This window comes from Ochotona princeps, chromosome 22 (assembly GCF_030435755.1).
Source record: "Ochotona princeps isolate mOchPri1 chromosome 22, mOchPri1.hap1, whole genome shotgun sequence".
Taxonomy (NCBI): domain Eukaryota; kingdom Metazoa; phylum Chordata; class Mammalia; order Lagomorpha; family Ochotonidae; genus Ochotona; species Ochotona princeps.
The window spans coordinates 13,073,171-13,099,499 of record NC_080853.1 but is presented as its reverse complement, the minus strand read 5'-3'; the positions used below and the strand labels follow the sequence as shown (position 1 = coordinate 13,099,499).

At 40.8% G+C, this 26,329-nt stretch overlaps 1 long non-coding RNA gene across 1 annotated transcript in view; it reads right to left on the bottom strand.

Annotated features, from left to right (window-relative positions):
• LOC131482956 (uncharacterized) overlaps positions 1-26,329 on the bottom strand; it is a 99,897-nt gene that overhangs the window by 12,962 nt on the left and 60,606 nt on the right. The window contains exon 2 of the long non-coding RNA XR_009247426.1: positions 25,208-25,309. This is a non-coding gene — a long non-coding RNA (uncharacterized LOC131482956). The remainder of the gene's footprint in view (positions 1-25,207; positions 25,310-26,329) is intronic.

Sequence of the window (26,329 nt, the reverse complement as noted above, 5' to 3'; positions counted from 1 at the left end):
AACAAAGACCTTAATGCTTAAGAGCTAGTATATAAACAAAACAGCTCTAGGCAGGGCATGGTGTGGCCATTTCTGAACTCTTATTTTGCTAGAAGGGAACGGATGGGTGGGGTGTTTTCCAGCCCTCAAGAATCCTGTATTCAGGACAAATACTGAAATGGATGGCTCTCAAATGAATGGCATAACATATGACCAGAGGAATATAAAAGAAATAAAGACACAAAGACTGAAACACAGCACCCTCTGGTGTATTTAGCTATTTTTCAATTGAGAGGAGGATTCTTAACATGCAAAATGTTATGTCTAACCATGACCAACTTGAGAGGCAAAAAGTACAAAGCTGGTTTCCCTTGTTACTTTTCTACTCATCCATTTGTAAATCAGTGAAAAAGAAGAGACAGAGACAGTTTCTTCACCTGCTGGTTCACTCGCCAGATGTTCACCAGAGGAAGGGCTGGGTCACGCCAAAGCCAGGAGACAGGCTCTTCAGCCAGGTCTGCCATAGGGGTGTGAGGAATTCAAGCACTTGAACTATCATTTGCTGTCTCTCAGGCCCATCAGAGGGAAGCTGGGTCACGGTGGAGGCAGAACTCAGTGCCAGGCACTCCAGCAGGGCATGCAGGTGTTTTAAGCACCAACCTAACCTGCTGTACCACATTTGCCACTAAAGCTGGTCTTAATGTTTATTTGTTACATCCACCTTTATCAAGCATCTACTACACACTTTCTGCTTTGGTAGTAGGAAGGTTATATGCAGGCAACTTACAGGTCAGTGGACAGTAAGGACAGATACTTTGCAATCAACTCCTGACTGTTGGCATATCAGCTTGGCAGATGAAGGGGCTAAGGCGTGACCATGCTGTCTGCTGGATAATGTGAATTCTGTTCTATGTTAATCAGTACAATGGTATTATATTAAAAAGTTAGGGAATACCTGACCATAGGCGGCTCAAAAATCATAATCAAAAATCTTCTGCAGACTTCTCTGCACATTTAGCCATCTCAGTGCTGGACAGGAACATCACTTATATGACATCCACACTTCATTTTTCATAACTCACTGTTGCTAAGCAGCTGGTATGTCCCAGATGAATAAACCACAGGCTCTTGTGTGATGAGAGTCTCAGTTCAGTGGGGGACATAGACACAGTTATAACCAGAGAAGTTAAAGCTCAAGGCTCTGGGTATGAATGGGAAAGAAAAAAAAAGGCATCAGAAACACCAGAGAACTGTCTGAGTGGTCATATATGAGAACGTAGCCACAACCTGTAAGAGAAAGCCTCACATGTCACACGAGTCTTACATGTGTAAAGGCTTCAAGGCCTAGGCCTAAACAAAACAATCACTGCCTCCAGGTACATCACATCTGGAAGATGGGGACCACACAACATGTTTCCTTCCTGTCCCAAAGGTCTCCTTGAGAAAACACGAGAAATTCATTGGAAAAACATGGCTCCTGCTGGTTACACACAGCACATGCCAAACCAACAACAAACAATAAAACACAAACTTTGACACAGGACTAGGCACTGGCTTGATGAAGCTGCAGCACTCTGGCTGAAGAAGTCAGCATGGTTCCTCCAAGACCCTTCTCAGTCTCCTTGCCAGCAACATGTAGGCGCTTTGTTCTGGGCCCATCTCCCTTTTCCAACTAGCAACATGGCACTCTAGTGTGGCTACAAGATTATTCTCCCAAATGCTCTGGACTGGGGGCAAGAGCTGTATTCCTATTTTAAGATTTAATTTATTTGTACTTGAAAGGCAGATATACAAAAGAGAGAGACAGATTTCTAATCTGCTGGTTCACTCCCCCAGTGGCTGCAATGGCTGGAGCTGAGCTGATCCAAAGCCAGGAGCCAGGAACTTCTTCTCGATCTCCCACACGGGTGCAGGATCTCAAGCATTTGGGTTATCCTCTAAAGCTTTCCCAGGCTATCAGCAAGGAGCTGGATTTGAAATGGAGCCACTAGAAATTGAATCACCACCCATATGGGATGCCAGCTCCACAGGTGGCACCAATCCCAGAGCTGTACCTTATTATATTATGCTTCTAGCACCCAGCATATATGCAGCTCTAGCAAAATTTACTAGCGAAGTATTTAGTTGATATGCATGGTTTGAAAAAGCAGAACACTGGACTATCTAGTTCAACTGGGTGTGTTCTTTCTCTATCCTCACTTGGTTCACACTTTCCCACCCCATTTTTCCAATTTTTAATTTTATTTTTAATAATGTTAACATAGCTGAGAGGAAATCACACTCCATTTTGTAGTTTTAGATGAACCACACCTTTCAGTTGGGGAAAGGGGAGAGATATTCATGTTCTTCATTCAGAGTGACCTATGTCAAACTGAAAAACAAATGAGCCAAAGAAGTAAAGCAACTGCACTTGTAAGATTATGGCCTTGAGACAAAACCCACACACAGTGCATAAACAGGTCCTTTAGGTTACTGGCAGTAATCCCCCTTTATTCTGACACGAGTGCCCAAATAAAGTGGTAGCACCATCTTTGAATAAGACTTGCCTTGCAGCTGGTATTCTAGAAGCAGCCACAGGGCCAGGACACTACTGGAGAGCTCACTGAGTCTTTGTCACTGCTAACGCCAAATAACAAAGTTGGTAAGTTCTGTTTTGAACAAATTGGGAGACAGTTCAAGGTTATCTATGTAAGTCATCACATTGGATTCTGCTGTTTTTTTTTCCCCACTGCACCCTCAGCTGTATTTTTTCAACAAAAGATTTTTATACCTTTAAAAGGCAGAGTCACCGAGAAAGAGGGAGGGAGAGACAGGAAGGAAAGGGAGAGAGGGTGAGAAGAGGGTTAGATAAAGGGGGGAGATTGAGGGAATAGGAGAGAGCAAGAAGGAGGGAAGGGGAGAGAGGTAGAGAGGGGAAGGCAGGGGCGCAGAGTGCAGAAGAGAGAGGGAGAGAGAAGGAGAAGGGAAGAAGGGGAAGGGAGATGGAGAGAGAGAGAGAGAAAGGGGGGAAGCAAGCTTCCATTTGCTGGTTCACTCCCCAAATGGCCACAATGGCCAGGGCTGGGCTAGGACAAAACCAGGAGCCGAGAACTCCATTTAGGTCTCCCATAGGGTAGCAGGAGCCCAAGTACTTAAGGTTCACTGCTTTCCCAGGTGTATCAGCAGGAAGCTGGATCAGAAGTGGAGCAGCCAGGACTTGAACGGGTTCTCATATGGGATATCAGCTAGCAGACAGTTAACTCACATTGACACAACATGAGCCCCTTAACTACACTTTATATAGTAGTAGCAAAGAAATACTCAGAATTCAGCTAGCTTGTTCCTACCTAGGCAGACCCAACAGGCAGCCTCTTTTCCATGAGAGACAGTCACGGTTTTTAAATTATTGTAATGTTTTATTTGGAGCAAATTCAGTGTGTGTGTGTGTGTGTGTGTGTGTGTGTGTGTGTGTGTGCATTCATAGGTACACATATGTACACAGATGTATCTGACTGGAGAGTGTTAAAACCTTCATTCTATGGAAAAAACTTCAGTTTTTGGCTTTGGATCACTCAGCTACACCAGTGGTGATATGCACACATTGGGCAGCATCAAACACTTCAGTTACTGGATTTCATCTGCAGCTCCTTGCTTACTAAGAAAAAAAAAATCAGTCAATAATTGTACCCAACATTCCTCTCCAACCGAAACTTTGTTACATAGGAACTCAGCCTCAATGGGGGTCCTTGGGTTTACAGCACTCAATATTCAATATTCAATATTTGTTGGCATGTAGACAGAACTCACAGATGCAGGCTCTGAGAAATTAAACAATAATGTAAAGTAAAATTAAAATGTACACCTCATTTAAGTTTGGTTGAGTTTGATTTAGTTTCTCTGATGAAAATAAATACCTGTTTCCTTTCTATCAGCCACGTTCTTTGCCTCCCTTATCGTGGCCAGACGGCTGCAACAGTTCAAACTTCTGATAGGTGGGAAACCTATCAGAAGACGGAGTCACCTTCTTCCCCAAGTCCTCTGCAAACATTCTGATAGTCCGAATTGAGTCCTAAGTCTAACCCTGATCTGAGCGAATTAACCAATGACTGCCAATGACTGTGGCAGCATGTGTGCAGTTACCCAATTTGATTTAACTCAAGACCCATTTTGGAGTATGGAGTAGTAGGACCAGTCCCTCCCCCATCGTGACAGAAGCAAACAATGTTTGCTATGGAAAGCATCAGGAAAGTAATTGAGGCCTACATGGAAGGGGACAATTAGAAGGTATTTCATCCTTCACCTGGCACTGAATTTGACTCTGGGGTTTCCAGTAGCAAGAGCAATGCATCTTTCATGATATTATTTTTATCATTAAGTGGACAAGTATTTATGCTTATACACAGACAAATTCTCTTGGAGAGAAACTCAAGGAGAGAAATGTCCTGGGACTGTACCCATTCAATGCCAGCAGCACACTCCTCCCCGAGTGTTCAAGATAGTAACAATCTAAAGTCTCTTTACACTGCCAGACAACTGCAGAGGACATGATTAGGAGATCCAATGCCTTAAGTGAAAATGTGCCACAAACTGGGAACTGCCTGGCTCTAGAGGCCAGGGAGGAGAAAAGGTAAAAGGCAAGGCCAAGAATCAGACAAGAGAGGAGAGAGATGGAGCACTGAGTATCTTCTCATCATATCAAGACAAACATGGTCAAACATGGTCATGACACAGGGCCCTTTGAGAGTGCCCAGCAGAGCCCTCTGTGGGACAGAACATCAAGGGAGGACAGAGTGGATTCCAAACCTAAGCAACCTGGAAAGGGTGAAGCCTTTATCCTCCCTTGTCCTTTCAGGAACCGGAAGCAAGAAAAGAAGGCCTGGGCGGTGTTACAGGGGAATCAAGAGCTGGGAATTCTCAAACTTATTTGGAGGATGTGAGGGGATGTGAATTCCTGATCTGTGATATGTCTTTAACCACAACACCATCCTTACATCCTCAGGACATCTCTCATTCCCTTGCCTTTCACCTGTGGACTGTATTGTCTGGGAGAAGCAGCAAGGTGCTGGCAGAGTTGTTTTGGGGAGGCAGAAAGGAAAGAGATGATAGATGAAGACTAGATACAGTTGAGGTTCACGACAGATCTATTGACAGAGTTCACTAAAGGTCCACCATATTTCTCAGTGAAAAGAAAGCGAAGTAAGTTGGAGGTGGAGGTTTGAAAGAGGGGAAAAGGCAGAGAAATGAATATTTACACAACACCTTCCAAAGTACCCATTTCTGGGCCTTCCATATTGCACAAGTTGCCACATTAAATTTTCATAGTCTCACATAAAAATTGCGGATGGAGTGGGCACTAGAGGAGAGTAGGGTTCAAGGAGGTAAGGTCACAGCTTCACCTGGGTGGGCCGGTTCCTCCTCACAGCTCTGCTACCCTTAGTCCCTTAACTCCCTGAGCACTGCAGCTGCTTCCTCATCTGTTCTGCTTCATTGGGTTGTCAGGGACTGTGTTTTGGGTTCCATATCTCCAACATTTCCTCATATGCCAATCAAAGACCCAGTACTATTGAAGAAGCAAGCAAGAGTTAACTTTGAGGTTAACCAAGAACCCGAGAGGCCACGCTGGGTGAATTTACAGCAGAACTAATGAGCACACACAGTTATGTAACTGCTTCTCCCACTGGCTCGGCAACCACTACAGGAAGGCAGAGCCATCTTTCTTCCTGTGCTATATATAAAAATCTGCCTCACTCTGTTTTGGTAAGGGAGTGTTCAACAGCTCCACAGCTTGGACACATTTGATATTAACTTAGGAATTCAGCAAATTTTTACCCGTAAGCTATAAAATAACAACAGATTTAAGATTTACATACATTTTCCATATTTCCTGTATCAAAAACATTTTTCCCATTTCAAAATAATTAGTTGCTCCTGGATCTACTTGGAGAAAGGAAGAAAGAAAAGGAGGTATTGAAGAGATTGCTTGCAACATTTTACAGTGTAGGTCAGATCTCCAGGCTCCAACCTCTAACGGGGCAGTGTCTCCTTTTGGGAACTCAGCTGATCCATTACCCAGAGTGCACTTTTGACACAGAGGAAGCCAGGTTTGGTTTTTGTTCTTTCCCATCTGTCTCCTAGTCCCTAACCCTGGAATCTATGACCTCATGCCTGAAAAATGAACGCTGCACAGAAACAATCATTTGTCCTGGGGATTAACTGAAGATGATTTTTGTTTAGAAAACCCCTATTCAGAACAGTGCAAGAACTGTTACCTGGCAAGTAGGTTTTCTGGGACCTTTTCAAGCATACACTTATTCAAGTTAGTCCTGAAAGGTTCTCTAACTTCGGAAATTAGTTTATTGTTTTGATACACATTCACATCTAAGCATTAAAACACAGATTTAAGTATACATATTTTGTCAATTTAGCAAGTTTTTCCCCCAAAGTACTCCTTCTCAAATGGTGAGATTTTAAGAAATGAAATCATGTATCTGATGTTTTCACAGGATAGCAGGTAAAAAAGAAAAACAGTCTTTTGAAATATGTACATATTAGCTAAATGTTAGTACTATTATTTAAAGGCATGAGCACTTACAAACAGTTTATATACCTCTTGAGACTGAACACTGGGCCATTCAGTGACTTCAAGTGCTATTTAAGGGTGGCATGTCACTATGTTTAGAACCAGATTCCAAACCTTAGAAATTTTTTAATATAAGTCACTTGTGTCTTGGGGAAAATATTGCACCATTCAAGCTTGAACTCTTGTGTTCAGTGGCAATCATTTGTATGCAGATGGGCAGGGTTCACTGTGAAGATTAAATAACTCTATACATGAAAGTATCTTTCACAGTCATACTGGGAGCTGAGAAACCTTGGGCTGCTGGCCGCCTTTCTCTGCATCTTCAGTCACCCAGGTGGCCTACACCCTGGTCCTCTCCTCCTACGGACTGGGGCAGTGACTTCCAGTGACTGACACTGCCAGCAGCGTGGGATCCACACACTCAAAGCCGTATTTGCTTTCCAGAATACACACCATTCTCTTCAATGACTTCATGCAAAAAAAAAAATGCCCATTTCAACCCAGTGTCATCATTCTTCGTCTGATTCAACTTGTCCTTTTGAAGTTCACAATTCCTTGAAAACCCACTTACCTCCACCCCAATACTGTCCAGGCTATTCTGTTTCACGTTCCTACGGAGATCCTGGGCCTATAACAGAATTCCCAAAGGGTTCACATGGTTTGTGGTTCCTGAACTGCTTGAGTTAAATAATGTTACTCTCTTCCTTCCTCATACTTTATACCCAAGCCTGCTTTCATTTATAGGACTCGAAATCCCACGTCTTCATTCTTCAGCCTCACATATGCTTTTCTATCTTCCCAGAACACCTTTTCCTCCACTTGGCAAACTCCTCGACAGTCTCCACATCTCTAATTCTGTCAGGAACTGTGTTTTGTATATTTTTCTTTTTAAAAAAATTTTTATTTATTTAGCAAGCAGAGTATGGTCAGGGCATAGAGACACACAGAGAGCTCTTCCACATGCTGATTCTGTCCCCAAATGACCAAAACCAGCCAGGGCTGGACCAGGCCAGGACCAGGCCAAAACCAGGAAAATCATTCACATCTCAAAAGCAGATGGCAGGGGCCCATTTACTTGGATCATTATCCCCTATTTTCTCTCTCTTTTTTTTTTAGATTTATTTTATTTTTATCGCAAAGTCAGATATACAGAGAGGAGGAGAGATACAGAGGAGGATCATCCATCTGATGATTCACTCATCAAGTGACTGCAACAGCAGGTACTGAGCCAATCCAAAGCCAGGAGCCAGGAACCTCCTCCAGGTCTCCCACATGGGTGCACGGTCCCAAGGCTTTGGGCCATCCTCTACTGCTTTCCCAGGCCACAAGCAGGGAGTTGAATGGGAAGTGGAGCTGCCGGGATTAGAAAAGGCACCCATATGGGATCCCGGGGCACATTCAAGGCAAGGACTTCAGCCGTTAGGCCACTGTCCTGGGCCCCATCCCCTACTTTCCCAGGCACATTAGCAGGGAGCTGGATCAGAAGTAGAGCAGCTAGACTCCAACCAGCACTTAGATATGGGATTCCAGAGCCGTAACTGGCAGCTTAACTCACTGCTTTGGGCCTTCATCTGTCTATTATTGCACCTACTACACTCTCGATTTTTCATGTATTTATGTAACTCACTGACCACTTAAAATACCTTCTTTGGGGGATGCACCAACACAGCCATGCACTGCACAGTTCATTAGGAAATATTTACACTTTGGAAAGAAGCAGCTTGCAGCCCAGTGGGAAGCTCAGGTGAAATTCAGGGGTTACATCTTCCAACACTGTCTGAGAGGGCGAGGAGGGAGAAGTCTCTCATATTCCCATTTAAATGTTAAAAGTATTGGTTACTGCCAGAGCTTGGGAAAAGAAACCCTTACAATGTGGTTACAACCCGCTCTAATGGGTTGATTACATTTATCTAAAGATTGTGGAGCTCAAAACTGTAATTCCCTTCCCAAAAGCTACATTCTATTATACAGTTTGTGGAATGAACACAAGGAATTGCTTCTGCAGCTTTTGGCAATGCCAGTTTATGGCTATGTTTTTCTGTTCACTGGACTGGCTCATTTCTTCAGGAGAACAAACTGTTCTGCACTGAAGCAGGAATTGGCTGAGTTCTAACAAAAAGATTTTCCCCCCGACAGTGTTTTTGCAAAAGACCCAAGTCAATTTATAGCCAAGTAACAAAAGGTCAGAAAGGTTAGTCAAGCAATGGGTGTAATTCCTGTGTGTCACAGCCAATAAAGGAAATGGGTGGGAATAAATACTATGCAATTTTAACCTGAAATTATTTGTGCAAAACTATTATTGTAAACTATGCAAAATGTCCCCTAGCTTCCAATATAAAGGATTTTCCACCCCGGTTTTTATGGAACATTTAATGGAAGAACAGAGATGATCTTAAATTCCTCATTCACATGCAGCAAATGTCAAAAACTTTATTCACACTAATTTGTTAAAACACACACACACACAACTTGGCAATTGCTTTGCAGTTCTAAAACAGAAATGATCACATAAAATTAGCTATCTTATAATTACATTGCAATTAAATAAATTTGCATGGCTAAGTGTAAAATCCTTACCACCAGAGGCAATATTTACCAAATGCACAGGCTAAGAAAATGCTGCACAAAGGTGACAGTTCAACTGTTTTAACCATGCTTGAAGTATGAAAAACGATTGCATTATTCAATGAGCACAGGAACAAGAAAAGCCTGCCTTTAAAGCAGACTCGAAGGACTGACATCACCAGCCAAGCAAGCGGAAGACAGATGAATAACAGCCTGCACTGGGCAGCTGACCAGGCCCAGGCCCATGGGTCTGTGCAGTTTTAAAAAAAATCCTTTCAGATTTTAACACTGTTGGAATGGTTCCTCCCCTACTCGCCATCCTTTCATAAAGTCTACCCTTTCACGATGTCTAAAGTACTTAGCATTTAAAACAATAGTATCCAAAAGATGAATGGTGAAATAAACCAGTCACAGTTCAGAAAAGATGGTGTAAACCCATTGCTTCCTCACCTCCTGGTATTTACCCTACGATACACAGCAGAGAAAAACATGTGAGAAATCTGAGAGCTGGAAAGGAAGAACGGGTTGGGACCCGAGCATTAGGGCACCATACGATCCGCTCCTCCCCCCCACCCCCATTCCAGAGAAGGTAGTCAGGACTAAATGAACAGGAATCCCACCAACAACACTAGGCCGGCGGCCAACCATGGAGCAGCTCAGGACCCTGCTCACAGCAAAGCAGTCTAGGGAAACACTCTCCCTCACTGAAGGTCTACCACAAAGTACTTACTCTCTATTTTAACTGGACAATGCCCCCTCTAACCTAGAGGAACCAGGCAGCCTGGCCTGGAAAAACTTCTTACCCACCACAAAGCAGCATCAACAGGGCCAAGAAGGGAGCCTCAGCAGCACCAGATGAACCAAGATCGAAATATCACTGCAGAGACTCTGAGAAGTAGATTGTCATTAGAATCACAAAGGCAGACTCCCAATCTGTGTGCTACAACAGGACAGTGCCTACTGAAATAGAACCCAGCATGTCCAGGCATAATAGACAAAATATCTGAAACAGAATAAAATAATCACTTAACATTCAAAGGATCAGGAAAATCAAAATTTCAGTGAGAAAACACAATAAACTGATGATACCAAGATAAATCCTATCTTAGAAACAGCTTGCAAGAATTTTAAAGTAGCCAATCACAGAAATGCTTCAACAATTACAAATTATGTTGACACAAATGAAAAAATATACAAAACCTGATCAAAAAAATCGAAATTAAAAATAAGAAACAAATGGAATTTATAGAGTTGAAAGACAACAATGAAACACTCAAAGCTTGCCAGTTGGCAAGTTCAATAACAGAGTGGAAATGACAGGGAACAGAAACAGTGCACAGAAGGCTTGATCAATAGAACTTACCCAATATGGACAGAAGAGAGAAGAAACAGAGAGGAACTATAGACTACTCAACAAGAGAACAAGGGACAGGTGGCGAGTGAGTCACTGCTTAGACTGCTGCGTTCCAAATCAGAGTGCCCAGATTTTTTTTTTCGTTACTTTATTTTTATTTGAAAGACAGAGTTATGGAGAAAAGAGATAAAAATCCTTCATCCAATGGCTCACTCCCCAGATGGCTGCAATAGGCACAGCTGGGCTGGTCTGAAGACCAGAAGCTTCTTCCTCATCTCCCAAGTGGGTGCACTTTGGCCATCTGCTGCTGCTTTCCCAGGCCATTAGCCGCAAACTGGATCAGAAGTGAGGCAGCTGGGACTCGAACCAACACCTAAACAGAATGCTGGTGCCACATGCAGAAGCTTATGCTACTACACCATGGCACTTGAACCTCAGAGTGCCCAAATTTAAACTCTGGATGCAGCATGTGATTTCATCTTTCTGCTAGAACAGACCATGGGAGGCAGTGGTGATGGTTCAGGTAGTCAGATACCTGCGATCCACACCAGAGAGCTAGACTGAGTTCCAGTCTCTGTTTCTTTGGTTCCTTTGCTATTGCTGGTATTTGACGAGTGAACCAGTGGATGGAAACTCACTGGCATTCAAAAAATGCATAAAAATGTTTTTGTTTTCTTCTTCCAGTAAATTTTTAATCTTATATTACAATCCCATAGGGTCTGGGACTTCCCTTACCTCTTTCCCAAGTTCCCTCAATCTGATTTTCCCCATCTTATTATAATTGTATAGTCCTTCATAAGCAGCTATAAGTCCATCCTTCTGCTATTTAAGTGTATCCTGACATTGCAGGTACAGCCAATGGCAGACAATCCAGCATCCTATTGTCAAGATATATCCAACAATTTCATTGGGAGTCTATCTTTGATCTGGAAGTAGAGGTGCACACTGCATTGTGTCTTCACATCTGGATATGATAGTCTCTATTACACAGTTACTATATTTTCCCTTAAGTGAAAAGCCATGAAACAAAATCAACAAGAGGAACAATGTTAAACAAATGTACAACACCACTTGAGTTAAGTAACATGCTGCTGAATAATCAATCAGACACTGAAGGAATGAAAAACAAAAATCTTTCTTTGGGAAAATGATGCTATTGTATGATCTACGAGTCAGTGAAGAATTTGACAAAAGAAACTATTTTAAATACATGAAAATAAAAACAAAAATATCAAACCCCCTGAGATGTAGCAAAAACAGTATTGGAAGAGGTATTGATCTTATAATTTGCATGAAGGTTGCCTTATATCAGAGAGAACATATGATATTCTTTTTTTTTTGAGGAGGAGGATTGACATTTTCATTGAGCATATGGTCTCTAGTTGGGACCATTTGGTTGCAAATGGTGCACTTTCATTACTTTTCATGGATGAGTAGTATTCCATGAAGCAGGCATACCACAGTACCAGACTTTTTTTTTAAGATTTTTTTTATTTTTATTACAAAGACAGATATACAGAGAAGAGGAGAGATAGAGAGGAATATCTTCTGTCTGATGATTCACTCCCCAAGTGACTGCAATGGCCTGTGCTGTGCCGATCCGAAGCCAGAAGCCAGAAGCCTCTTTCAGGTCTCCCACGTAGGTGCAGGGTCATAAGGTGTTGGGCCATCCTCAGCTGCTTTCCCAGGCCTCAGGAGGGAGCTGGATGGGAAGTGGAGCTGCCAGGATTAGAACCGGCACCCAAATGGGATCCTGGCGCATTCAAGGCAAGGACTTTAGCTGCTAAGTTACCACACAGGGCCCATACCAGTTTCTTTTTACCCACTGCTCTGTAGTATGTCTTGAGGCCTGGAATTGTGTTTCCTCCAGCTTGATTTTTATTCTTAAGGATAGCTTGGCTATTCATGGTCTTTTGTATTTCCAGATTAACTTTTTTTTCATTTTTTAAATTATTTTTTTCACAATCTTTACATAGTTAACAGATTAACTTTTATCTTCTCTTATTTCAGAGAAGAATGTTGTTGGGATTTTTATCAGGATTGCATTGAATTTGTATATTACTTGGATAATATGGACATTTTGATGATATTGATCATGTCAATCCAGAAACAAATTAAGTTTCTCCAATATTCAATGTCTTCTTCTATTTTTTTTTAAATGTTTTCTACTTTTCATCATGGAGGTCTTCAATATATTTGCTTAGATTAATTCCTAGGTATTTAATATTCGTCTCCACTATTTAAGGGGATCTATACTTAAATTTCTTTCACAGCCTTAGAATTATTTGTGTATACTAGCACCATTGACTTATGTTCATTAACTTGGTGTCCTGCTCCCGTAACAAAGTCTCATATGAGTACCAGTATTCTCTTGACTGAGCCTTTTGTTTCTCAAGTAGAGAATCATGTCACCTGCAAACAGGAATAATTTCAATTCCTCAATTCCAATTTTAATTCCTTTAATTGTTTTTCTTGTCTAATAGCTCTGGCAAGGACTTCCAATACTATATTGAAGAGCAGTGGTGACAGTGGACATCCTTGTCTAGTTCCAGATCTTAGTGGAAAGGCTTCTAGTCTTTCCCCATTTAGTCTGACGCTGACATTGGGTTTTTCATACATTTCTTTCATTGTGTTATAGAATGTTCCTTTGATGCCTAGTTTGCTTAAGGTTTTTACCATGAAGTGGTGGTGGATTTGATCAGATGCCTTCGCTGCATCTATTGAGAGGATCATATGGTTTTTATTTTTCAGTTTGTTGATGTGGTGAATAACATGTTAAACCATCCCTGCATGCAGCGATAAATCTCACCTGGTCCGGGTGAATGATCTGCCTGATGAACTGTTGGATCCTGTTGGCTAGTATTTTAGTGAGGATATTTACATCTGTGTTCATCAACAATATCGGTCTGTAGTTCTCTTTTCCTGTTGTGCCTCTATCTGGATTTGCATTAATGTGATACTGGCTTCATAGAAAGAATTTGGAAGGATTGCCTGTCTTTGTATCGTTTGGAATAGTTTGTGGGTAAGTTATTTTTGAAACATTTGGTAGAATTCAGCAGGAAGCCATCTGGTCCAGGGCCTTTTTTTTTTTTTTTTTTTTTTTTTTGGTTGGGGGAGGGATTTAATTCCTGGTTCAATCTCAGTCCTTGTTAAAGGTCCATTTTGACTATTAATTGCCTTAAGATTCAATTGTGGTAGATTGTGTATGTCCAAAAATCTGTCCTTTTCTTCTAGGCTTTGATTTGTTGGCAATGGTTGTAATAGTTCCTAATAATTCTCTGTATGTCCCAGGTGTCCTTTGTTATATTTCCCTTTTCATCTCAGATCCTATTTATTTGCAGTTTTTTATAGTTTCTTCCTCCTTTTTTATTTTTTTTAGTCTAATTAGTTGGGCTAGTGGGGAATCTCTCTTGTGGATTTTCTCAAGGAACCAGCTCTTTGATTCACTGATCTTATGCATTGTTGTTTTGGCCTCTATTTGGTTCATTTCCTCCCTGATTGTGGTTATTTCTTTTTTTCTTGCTAATCTTGGAATTGCATTGCTGCTGTTTTTCTAGCTCCTTCCACTATAAGGTTAGCTCATCTACTTGTTGCTTTTCTGATTTCTTAAGATACGCATTGAGATGAACTTTCCTCTTAACATTGCCTTGTGTCCCATAAATTTTGATATGTTGTGGTGATGCCTTCATTTGTTTCAAGAAATTTTTTCATTTCCCCTTTGATTTCTTCTCTACTCCATTGTTCATTAAGTAGCACAGTGTTCAGTCTCAGATATTAGTATGTCTTCTGTGGTATTTTGATTTACTGGTCTCTAGTTTTACTCCATGGTGGTCTGAGAAGATGCATGGTGTGATTTTAATTTTTAAACATTTGCTGAGGCTTGTTTTGTGACCTAAAACATTGTCAATCCTGGAGAAAGTTCCAGGTGATGAAAAAAGTGTATTCCCTGTCTTTCGGATGAAAGGTTAGATATCGATTAAGTCCATATGTCAAGTATCAGGGTGAGTTCTGCTGTTTCCTTGCTGAGTTTCAGTCCCATCATCTGTCCATTGATGTTACTGTGGTATTAAGTTTCCCCACTGTTCCTGTATTGGAGTGTATTTCTCCCTTTAAATCCATTAATATTTGTTTCACATAGCTAGGTGCCCTGTCATTTGGTGCATATACATTTATTCTGGTTATCTCTTCCTGCTGAATAGATACTTTGATCATTATGTGGTGTCCTTATTCATCTCTTCTAGTGTTTTTCACAACAAAGTGTATATTATCTGACATAAAAATGTCTACATCAGCTCATTTTTCTTTTCCACTAGTCTGCCTTATCTTTTTCCATCCTTTCAGTTTCCACCAATCTTTGTTGGTGAGATGTATCTGCTGTACGTGACAGATAGACGGGTTTTGTTTTTGGATCCAGTCTGCTAATGTCTGACATTTGATTGATGAGTTTAAGCCATACATTTTGGTTAATATGGATAGGTGGCAGTTTGGTCCTGCCATTTTAGCAATGGTTTCAGAATGGTTCGGGTTGTTCATGGTTTCAATCAGTCTTCTGTTATTTTGCTAGGATATTCTTCATATCTGCCTTTGGTTTTGGTGGATCCTACTCCTTTTCTGTCAAGACAACATCTTTGAGTGTTATTTTAGAGCAGGTCTGGAAGAGGCAGTCTGAGTTTTTCTTTACAATGGAAGAATTTTATTTCATTTTCTAAGACAAAGGAAAGCTATGCTAGGTATGTTATTTTGGGCTGAAAAATTTTTCCTTTAAAGTCTGGAAGTCACTCCATCCCATGTCTCTCTGCCCCATGTTTACACACACACACATGTGCTGGGAAACCTACCATTTACCAATATCCCAATAATGCCTTCAAATGGGCAGTACAGGAATTGCTCAGCCATTTCCTAATTGTTTGATGACCACCAATGAGAAAAGCAGCAGAAGATGGCCCAAGTTCTTAGCATCCTCACCCACATGGAAGACCCAGAAGAAGCTCCTGACTCCTGGTTCCTAGCTCCTAACTTCAGATAGGCTCAGTTCTGTCCATTGTGGTCATTTGGGGAGTGAACCAGTGGGCTTAAGATCTGTTTCTCCCTTTCTCTGTAGATCTATCTTTCAAAGAAAAATAAATAAATCTTTAAAAAAAACCCATGGAGCCACTTAGTGTGTTAGGACTTCAGGTTGGTGTTATGGTATAGTTCAAGTGTCGGTTCCAGTCCCAGCTGCTCCACTTCCAATGTAACAAGCCGGAGAAAGTCATGGAGGATGGTCTAAATAACTGGGTCACTGCCATGCACACAGGAGACTTGCTGCCTCCTGGCTTTGGCCTGGCCCAGTCCTGGCTCCTAAGGCAATTTGGGCAGTAAAGCAGTGTGTGGAAGATAAGTTCTCTTACTGTCAAATTTCACCAAACTTTCCAAGAAGAATTAATATCAATGCTTCCTAAATTTAAAAAATAGAAAGGAAATTCTTTCAAACTCATTCTATGAGTTCAGCAATGCCCTGATACAAACTGAACAAGACACAACAACAAAGCTAAACCATACACAAAATTTCTCAACAGAATACTAGCAAAACAAATCCAACAGCATATTAAAAGCATCATTCACCATAACCAAACAGAATTCAGCCCTGGAATGCAAGGGCGGTTCAGCATATACAAATCACAAAACTCATACGACCATCTCAAGAGCTGTAGAAAAGGCATTTGAAAAATTCTACATTCCTTTATGATGAAAATCTAGCCAAATTAGCTACAGAAAGAACATAACTTAATACAATAAGGACCATTTATAACACGCCAATAGCTAACACAATATTAAATGGGAAAAAGCTGAAGGTTTTAAATTTGGAACAACACAAGGATGATCACTTTCACCGCTTTTGTTCAGCATGTTCCTAGAAATTCCGGGTACAGCAATTAGGTAAAAGAAATGAAGGGCATCTGAATTAGAAGAGAGGAAGTCGGACTGGCATGGTTTCCAGATGACATGATCTTACATGACAAAACCTCAAAGACTACACGAAAGGTCATTTGAACTAATAGAAACAAATTGAGCCAATTTGCAGACTACAAAGTCAACACAGATAGGCAGCACTGTTACATACCAATAGCAAATCCTCTGAAAAAGGAATCAAGAAAGCTACCCCATTTCCAACAGCTACAGTCTTGGAAGAAATATAACCAAAGTGGTGAAAAATCTCTACAATAAAAATTATGAATCAATGATGAAAGAAACTGAAGACACAAACAAATGGGAACATATCCCATGTTCATGAATTGGATGAATATCATCATTGAAATATTCCCACATTCCAAGAGATTTACAGATTTATAGATACAATTACTATCAAAACTTCAGTAACAGTTTCACAGAACTAGAAAAACACTACTGAAATTTGTACAGAACCATAAAAGACCACAAATAGTCAAAGTGGTTTTGAGTCAAAAGAACAAATCAGGAGGCATTACACTACCTGACTTCAAAAAATTACAAAATTATACAAACTACACTAGTATGGTATTGACATAAAAACATAGTCTAATGGAAGAACATAATGACAACAGTATAAACCTGCACATCCACAGCCAAACTAATATTTGACAAAGTTGCTAAGAACCTGTATTAGAAAAAGGACAGGGCACGGCGGCGTGGCCTAGTGGCTAAAATCCTCGCCTTGAACATGCCGGGATCCCATATGGGCGCCGGTTCTAATCCCGGCAGCTCCACTTCCCATCCAGCTCCCTGCTTGTGGCCTGGGAAAGCAGTCGAGGACGGGCCAAAGATTTGGGACCCTGCACCCGAGTGGAAGACCCGGAAGAGGTTCCAGGTTCCCGGCTTCGGATCAGCGCGCACTGGCCTGTTGCGGCTCACTTGGGGAGTGAATCATTGGACGGAAGATCTTCCTCTCTGTATATCTGACTTTGTAATAAAAATAAATAAATCTTTAAAAAAAAAGAAAAAGAAAAAGGACGGCCTGTTAAATGGTGCTGAGAAAGTGGACATCCACAAGCTGATGAACGAAACTAGACCCCATCTCTCATCACGTACAACAATAAAATTTTATGGATTACAGACAGAAATAGAAGATCTGAAACTTTGAAATTATTAGAAGAAAACACTTTAAGACATTGTAAAGGGCAAAGATTTTCTAGATTAGAACCTAAAACTGCAGGAAATAAAAGCAAAACACAGACAAATGTAATTTCATCAAACTAGTGAGGAGGAAAGAGACAATTGAGTGAAGAGACAACCTATATGATGAGAGGAATAATTATAAGCTATACATCTGACAAGGGATTACTGTGCAAAATGTATAAGGAATATAGCCCCATAGCAAAAAACCAAACAAAATGAAAGCAGATATTATATATATACATTATATATACATATATAATATATACATATTTAAATTTTGATAATCTTACATAGTTGGTTAGGGGTTAGGGGTTGGTCAAGGGTTACAGGAAAGTGGATCAGACCTTTGTTTCCACTCTAATATTTTTTTCCTGTATCTGGGGTCAGAGGAGAAACAAAGGGAAAAGCCCCACCCAGCCTACCACCCATCCCAGGTACCTGATGTGCGGCATGCTCTGAGGGTCCTGCTCATGCAGTTTTGATAATTCAACAGTTCTGAATTGCTGCCATTCTCACCATTCCAAGCACGATGAAATCTATTCATAGTCTCTTCATGGTTGGGGTTCTGGTATCAGCAGTTCAGTTGGAGGGATCCCCAAAGAAACTTCTTCTGAGAAGATTCCCAGACCCGATTCTTGTGTGTGAATGCCAGTACACGGTCCAACACAGTCCATCACCCCAATCAGCTTATGCACATGCTGGTTGTTGCAATTGCTGGGTCAGTTCTGTTTCCAGCTCTGTCTTCCATTGGAACCAATGGGTGTTACAGTCCAGCCCGATCCTGCCCACTTCATTCTAGGCCCTCTTGCAAACCAGTGCGAGCTGCAGTCTAGTCGGGTGACTCCCAATAACCTCCACCAGGCCTGCCCCTTACCCTGATTCCCATGCTTGCCAGTATGTACTGCAGACTTGTTCAGTCTGTCCCACATTCAATTTAGCTCTCATACATGTCAATGGGCATTGAAGCCTAGTGCAACCCAACCAGCCCTACTATCCAGTCTACACACATACTGGCGGGTGCCTTTCTGTCTAGCTACCCCTGCCCCTGTCCTGGTATTCATGCTCTCCAGTGGCAGTGGTAACCCAAGAGGGAGGTGCCCACTATTTCCCTACTAGGCCACTCCCACTCCCGGATTATGCACTCTACTGGTGGTTACACAGATATTTCTTAAGGGGAGAAATGCAAATGGCTGGCAGGGACACAAACACTGCTTAACATCACTAATCAATATGAAAATGCAAATCAAAACTAAAATGAGCTATCACTGCACTCCAGCAAGACTGGCTTTTACTAAAGAGGAAGCAGATAACAGTGGCACTAAGGGTGTAGAGAAAAGTGAAACCTGTGCTGCTGGTGGCGATGTAAATTAGTAAAGCCACTTTGGAAACAATTTGGAGATTCCCCAAAAAACTAAAATAGGATCCAGCAATCCTGTTTCTGGGTATGTATCCATGAAATCCTCTGTCATGAAGAGGAACACACATCTGCATGCTCATATCTCTTGCAACAATATTTAGAAACAGCCAATACACAGTAGCAAGGTGCCCATCAATTGCTGAACTAAGACAATGTAATACATACACACAATGGAATATTAGCCATAGAAAAGGATGAAATCTTGTCATGTGTAGTGAGGTGAATGGCACAGTGGAGAAAGCTGCTGCCTGTTACTTCAGCATCTCATATAGTCACTGGTTCAAGACCAGGCTGCTTCACTTCTGATCCAGCTCCCTGCTAATGCACCTGCGAAAGCAGTAGAAGATGGCCCCAAAAAAGCTTCTGGTTCCAGGTTTTGGTCTGGCTCAGCCCTGGTCAGTGCAACCATTTGGGGAGTGAATCAGAATCTAAAAGATCTGTCTGTGTATCCTTTTTCTCTCTGTAACTCTATCTTTCAAATGAATTACTTTTAAAAAGAAACTGGAGGTTATGTAAAGTGACATAAGTTAAGCATAGAAACACAAACATCACACAATCTCTCTTTTATCTGTAGCTTTAAAAAGTTTTCTTCAAGAAGTTAAAATGTAACAGCAATTACAATTTTCTGGGGAGGGTCTTGAAAGTAAGAGAACGGCAAAGTTTGAAAGAAGGGTATCAGGCTAGGGTCAGAAATAAGAAATTCTGGGGTTCTGTTGGATAGCAGGATGATCTTAGGTAAGGTTAATGTACTACATGTTTCTTAAAAACAACAACCAAAAAACTTCGGCCTGATGTGGCAGCCTAGTGGTTAAAGTCCTCAACTTGCACATGCCGGGATCCCATATGGGCACCTGTTTCGGTCCTGGTGGCCCCACTTTCCATCCTATGGCTTGGGAAAGCAAGCTCCCTGCTGTGGCCTGGGAAAGCAAGCAAGAACAGGCCAGAGCATTGGGAATCTGCAACCGCTTAGGAAACCCGGAAGAAGCTCCTGGCTCCTACTTTCCAAACGACTCAGATCCAGCCGTCGAGGCCACTTGGGGAGTGAACCAGCAGACAGAAGATCTTCCTCTGTCTCTCCTCCTATCTGTCTGACTTTCCTATTAAAATAAAAAAAATTTGAAGGGTTTTTGTATGCTTTTACCATAAAGAACGTTAAATACTTGGAAAGTATATTTTCCTTGATTGAATATTATACAAATATTTGCATTAAATGGTATCCCCTATACATCCACTTTTCACATTAACAAAAAACTTACAAGAAAAATTTTAAATAACAGGACTAAGTCAATATTCAAAAATAATAATCTTGAATGTAAATAGACTAAGTTACTCAATTAAGACATACAGACAGGGCCCGACCCCAGCTGCTCCCAGCTTGTGGCCTGGGAAAGCAGTAGAGGATGCTTGGGACTCTGCACCCTTGTTGGAGACCCAGAAGAAGCTCCTGGCTTCAGACTGGCTCAGCTCCAGCCACTGTGGCCACCTGGGGAGTGAACTAACAGATGGAAGATCTTTGTGTCTCCTTCTCTCTGTGAATCTGTCTTTCCAATAAAAATCAATCATTAAAAAAAAAAAAAAGCTGCTTCCTTCAAGCTGCTGTGGCCATATTCACCGTCAACAGGATTATTTCAAGACTTCTCTCTCGCACTTACCACCAGACCTGAACAAGTCACCGTTTCATCTCATTGAGGATACAGAATCCATCTCTAGGGCCAAACAGGACAATTTAAAGCTAGCACTGCCACTAAGGTGCCTTGCAAGGACTGCACACAGTTTTAGTGCCCCCTCCTTGCCAACTCCTATGGCCAAATGGCCAGTGAGATGAAGGCAATGGAATGTTACAAGATGTTTGAGTATATTTTATTATCTAAACTCATACTCACACACTAAAAATGAGCTTTAGCTCTCTCCATTGGCTTTTTTTTTTTTTTTTGGATAACTGAAAAGAGTATGGACTGTATCTATTACTCATTAGACACATAACTTCGTAGTCTCTTCCTCTTTAAAATGGAAATAATTCTGTGTATTTCCTATGAAGACTGAGCAATATGTTACTCATAAATGTTGCTGAAATATCACTGATATGCTCTTGGCCCCATTCAATATTACCTCCTAGATTTCTTTCTTTAACCCATTTCTTATTTATGTTTTCTTACTGTATTTCACGGGCCTGAATGAATCACCACAAATTCTTTTATAATAGATAGCACAATAATAAAAAGTTGATTAGGGGTGGGCCCTCATCAAGAAGGGCATGAGGTAACTTCATGGGGGAGGGTAGTATCTCATAGGAGTTGGGTTACATATGATACTACATCTGTCAAAACCAGGCAAATGTTCAGCTACAATTTAACTGCAATATATAAATATTAACCATAAAAAATAACAAACTTCTACTCTGTGATTTGCATGCTGAAAGACTAACAGGAAATATGACAATAAATAAGGAGGCCAGATACCTGGCTAGGGGAACAAGAAGCACACAGTAAAATATTAATGGTCCACACCTAGAGGTGGGTGTATGGCTACTCTCTGAGATCCCATCAACTTTTTAGTATATTTGAAACTTCTCATAAGACGTTAGAAAAAAAATCTTCTTGCTGAAAAAAATAAAGCACTCAATATGCATTACTTGGATGAACTTTCTTTTTGAAGCCTTCCTTTCATCTTTATTCATGAGTTCTCTCATTCACTTGTGAATATTTACAAGGTCCACACCATAGCGCTGTGTACTGCAAGTTGCTTAACCTGAACCCTTTGGTAGCTCAGTTTCCTTATCGTTCCAATTTTAGTATATGTGCTGCCAAAGCAAGCACAGTTTCCTTATCTATGGAACAACAATTGCATGTGTTTCATGGGACTTTGTAAGGACTAAATGAGGTAATATACATAGTACACTTACTCCTGTTTCTGACATGCAGTCAGTATTACAAACACTAGTTCTTATTGTGTAACAATCACATATGATGAGGAATCTGGGCAATATTGCATATTATTCTAACATCAAGTAGTGGACATAAACTCTCCTAACAAATCGCCTGGCTTCAAATCTCGACTTCATTACTTATTACCTTGACTCCTCTGGGCAAAATCCTTAATCTTTCTGTGCTTCAGATTACTCAACTGTGAAACAGGAATGGCAAGTGTCATTCTCACAAGGCTTTTCTCTCTCTTCCTCCCTCCCTCCCTCCCTCTCTCTATATATTTATTCCTGGTGGCTAAATCATCGCCTTGCATGCACGCTCGCTGGGATCTCACATGGGCACCGTTTCATGTTTCAACTGCCCCACTTCCTGTCCAGCTCCCTGATTGTGGCCTGGGAAGGCCATAAAGGACATACGGAAGACAAAGGAATAAATCTCCAACACCTCGAGACGCTTGCAACCCAACAGAGTAACTAGCAGAGAGATGATTTCTCTCTAAGTCTTACAAGTAAAGCAACCAGCAATCAACCTTAAAAAATAACCTGAAGCTTGTTGCTCATTTATCCTACCAAAAAAAAAAACTTGAAACCCAAAATTCCTTTATCTCATCTCAGCTTCTGTCTCCCAGAGAACAACGCACAGGCTGCTACAGCCTCAGAGTGCTGACTGCCGCCTTCTGTCTGTCTCACCAGCACCTGGTGCTATACGCAGTAATGTTCAGCTGTCACAATACCTTCACCACTTGTCAAATGTCACTCTTTTGCTGCTATGTCTCTAACACATTTGACACATTACATGCTGGTGTATCTGTAAATGCCATTTCCAGAACCAGAAAAGAGGCCTTGAAGGCAGGAGCAGAACTGCCTTGATCTTTGTATCTTCTGTCCCTAGCTCCACGCTTGTTGAGGTCTCAGTGGTCACTGACTAAATCAAAAACAGTAAAATACTGACAGAATTAATACATCTCAAAGAACAAATACAAAATGCAAAAAGAAAAAAAAAACAACTGGAAGAAAAGAAATAGTACGAAGATGCCAAAAAAGGGAGAAACTGGATGTCTTTCTATGGAAAGAAATTAATTTGTTTTTCTTTGATCACAGTAAATAAACATAGAAACAAATGTTATTTTTAGCACCAAGAGGATTTAAAATATTATTCACTTTTAGAATCTGTCTAAAAGCTAAAAGAAATCCAGTAATACTCCATAAAACAAAAACACAAAATAACAAATAAAACATAGGAAATGTAACAAACACAGTAACAACCATACATGAAAGAGTATCAATTCCCACATAAAAGATAGAATCTTCGAGATCGGCTGAACAGAAACAAAACCCAACAAAATTCTGCTGACAAAAAATAAGCTCTGAAACAACACTGATAAAGTTATAAAATATAGTAAAATAACAAGTAAGGAAATCTATAAACCATTTTTTAAAAGAATAGAAAGTATTGCTTCAAGCATGAAAACACAAAAATAAGAACTAAATATGCAACCAGCAACCTTGAGAAATGAAAAAAACAATCCAGGAGTGTTCATTTAAAAAAAAAACAATTATTTTGAAATCAAAACCAAAAGACTTTGGAAAGATTCATCAGAAACTGTCAGGAGCTGCTGCTTGTGGGGAGGGAGCAGTTTGTTTAAGGATAGGAAGTGAATAAGAAAGTTAATTTATACCACACCATTTTGCTTTTTTTTTATTTTATATTTCAACTGAAAGTTTCTAAGAACAGATTTTAAAAGTAGTAAGTACTGGTAAATGTCATTCCAAATACAAGAAACACATAAGAGTGGAAAAACAGGACACAAGAAATAAAAACTGCAACAAATACTATGTATGTGTTAATAAACTTGGCTGAAATAGATGGATTTTGGGGACCCAGCACCATGGCTCAGTGGCTAAATGCTTGCTTTGTCATTGCTGGGATACTGTATGGGCGCCTGTTCATGCTCAGCTGCTCCACTTCCCATCCACCTCCTGCTGGTAGCCTGGGAAAGCAATAGCAGATGGTCCAAAGCCTCAGCAGCTTTGGGAGACCTGGAAGAGGCTCTAGGCTCTTGGCTTTGGATCAGTTCAGCTGCAGCCTTTGCGGCCACTTGGGGAATGAATCAGCAGATAGAAGATCTTTCTGTCTTTCCTCTCTCCATAAAATCTACCTTTCCAATAAAAATAAATAAAACTTTTTAAAAAGAAATATATGTATTTAAATCAAATGTACAATTCTAACACTAACAAAAATAAAATATCTAACTTTAAAAAAGAGTAATATCGTAAAAAAAAAAAGTTACATAACCAAAAGCAGTTAGTCTCTGATGGCTCATTGGGGAATCCGCTCAAACTCTCCAAAAACAATTTGCAGGTGTTGCAGCCTGGCTCAGCTGGGCTCATCCCCAGACCCAGCTTTTGCTGGCAAATGCAGCAGCCCAGCCCCATTTAGTCCAATCCCAGCCCTGGCCCTCGTGTGAACCAGTGGGTGTTATCACATGGGAGACCTAGAGGAGGTTCCCAGCTCCTGGCTTCAGATTGGCTCAGCTCTGGCTGCTGTGGCCACTTGGGGAGTGAATTAGCAGATGGAAGAGCTTTGTCTCTCCTCTCTGTATATCTAGCTTTCCAATAAAAATAAATAAATCTTAAAAAAAAAATACACTTAGAGCTGGTGTTGTGGAGAAGCACGTAACGCCAGTATCTGTGATGCCAGCATCTCAGGAACACTGGCTTATGTCCCTGCTACTCCACTTCTGATTTGGCTTCTTGGTAATGTCTTGGAAAAGCAGCAGAACATGAGTCACTGCCACTCACACAAGAGACCTGGATAAAGCTCTGGACTCCTGTCTCCAGCCTGGCCCATTCCCGGCTGCTGCAGACACCTGGCAAGTGAACCAACAGAAGGAAGAGCTTTCTGTCTGTCTCTCCTCTCTGTAACTTTGACTTCCAAATAAACAAATAAATCTTAAAAAAAAAAAAAAAAAAAGTACGCCACGACGCCACCACCTATTGGCACCTATATAATGTTGTTTTTCTATTACCTAATGGTAAACCTGAGGTTTAAGAGGCTCCTACCAAATGATTTAAAGTATCACTTAAGTATACATTCAATAGAAATTTTAGATTAATCAAGAACAAAAAGAACCATTTGACCAAAAACTTTGCAATAAAAAGGGAATTGTTTTAAAAAGGATATGTAAGATCAATACAAACTTAGAGCTGTAAACACCTAAGGGTAACAACTGAGCGGACAGGAAACTTGTTTAAATCCAGAAGCATTCTATTTACCTGGGAAACATGCTTCTTCTTGACTTGATTTTCTCCAGTTTTCTTCCCCACTTCACACAACTTCCTCGGCATCTTTAAAGGATCACTTGTTGCTGTTCAGTCCTAGAGAGAAGCAACATTTCATCACTCCATGAGCAGAGGACACATAGCAATCTCATCAATTTCCTTTTTTAATCGATTTTCACTGGAAATACATACAAATAGGGTAGAGGAAAATAAAAGCAGTTCAGAAAAATTAAAACTATTAGAAAATGCTAGTACTAATTGAAGCACATAAATGCAAGAGAAGCAATTCAGTCGTCTCTGATAACACAGCAATATGGTTCATGTTGTCCATCCCTCTCCCCTAGTGAAGTTTGAGACGGCTTGGCAGAAATAACAACTTTAGCTGATGTGAAGTTGTAAGGTTCCAAGGATGCATGTCCCTAAGTTTGCACTATTTCTTGACGCTCTTCCATTTAAGCCCTGAGGTTTTGTCGGTATGAATTCCAGCGGCACAAAAAAGCTCCAGATCAAAAGCAATGATCTCTTCATCTTTATCTCTCATCCTTATCTCCATGTTGCCCCATTCTGCTGATCATTAATGTTGAGCTCATAGTAACTCCTAGTGAATGAGCCAAAAAAAAAAAAATGTTTCATGGAATCTTAGAATGACTTGGAAAACTGCTTAAAACACCACTTCTTCTGAATTCTTTATCAAGTCACTCTTTTTGGTTGGGATTCCCTTTCGCAGTGTGGCTCCCAAGTAATGACACCACAAGGTCTCAGAACTTCAAGTCCATTCCATATAGTAACAAACATCTGTGACAGAAGCAGGTTTGTTGTTCAGAAAAAGCATCCCGCAGGAAAGCAGCTCCTGGTTAACACCAGCACTCAAGTCTTTCACTTATACTTACTTCAGTTCCACACTGCCCTAGGCAGCAAGACCTCCAACTACTTAACAATTCATTCCTTTCAAAGCGATCCTAATAGACAGCATCTTTCATTCTTACCACCCAGCAGAGAAAACCAAAACACAGAAAGGTGAAACATTACCCAGTGCATAGTATACTATGCTGCTTTGTAAGCAGGAGTCTCTGTGAAATTGTAAGTTTACAGTAAGTTACAGTACCATTCACCCTT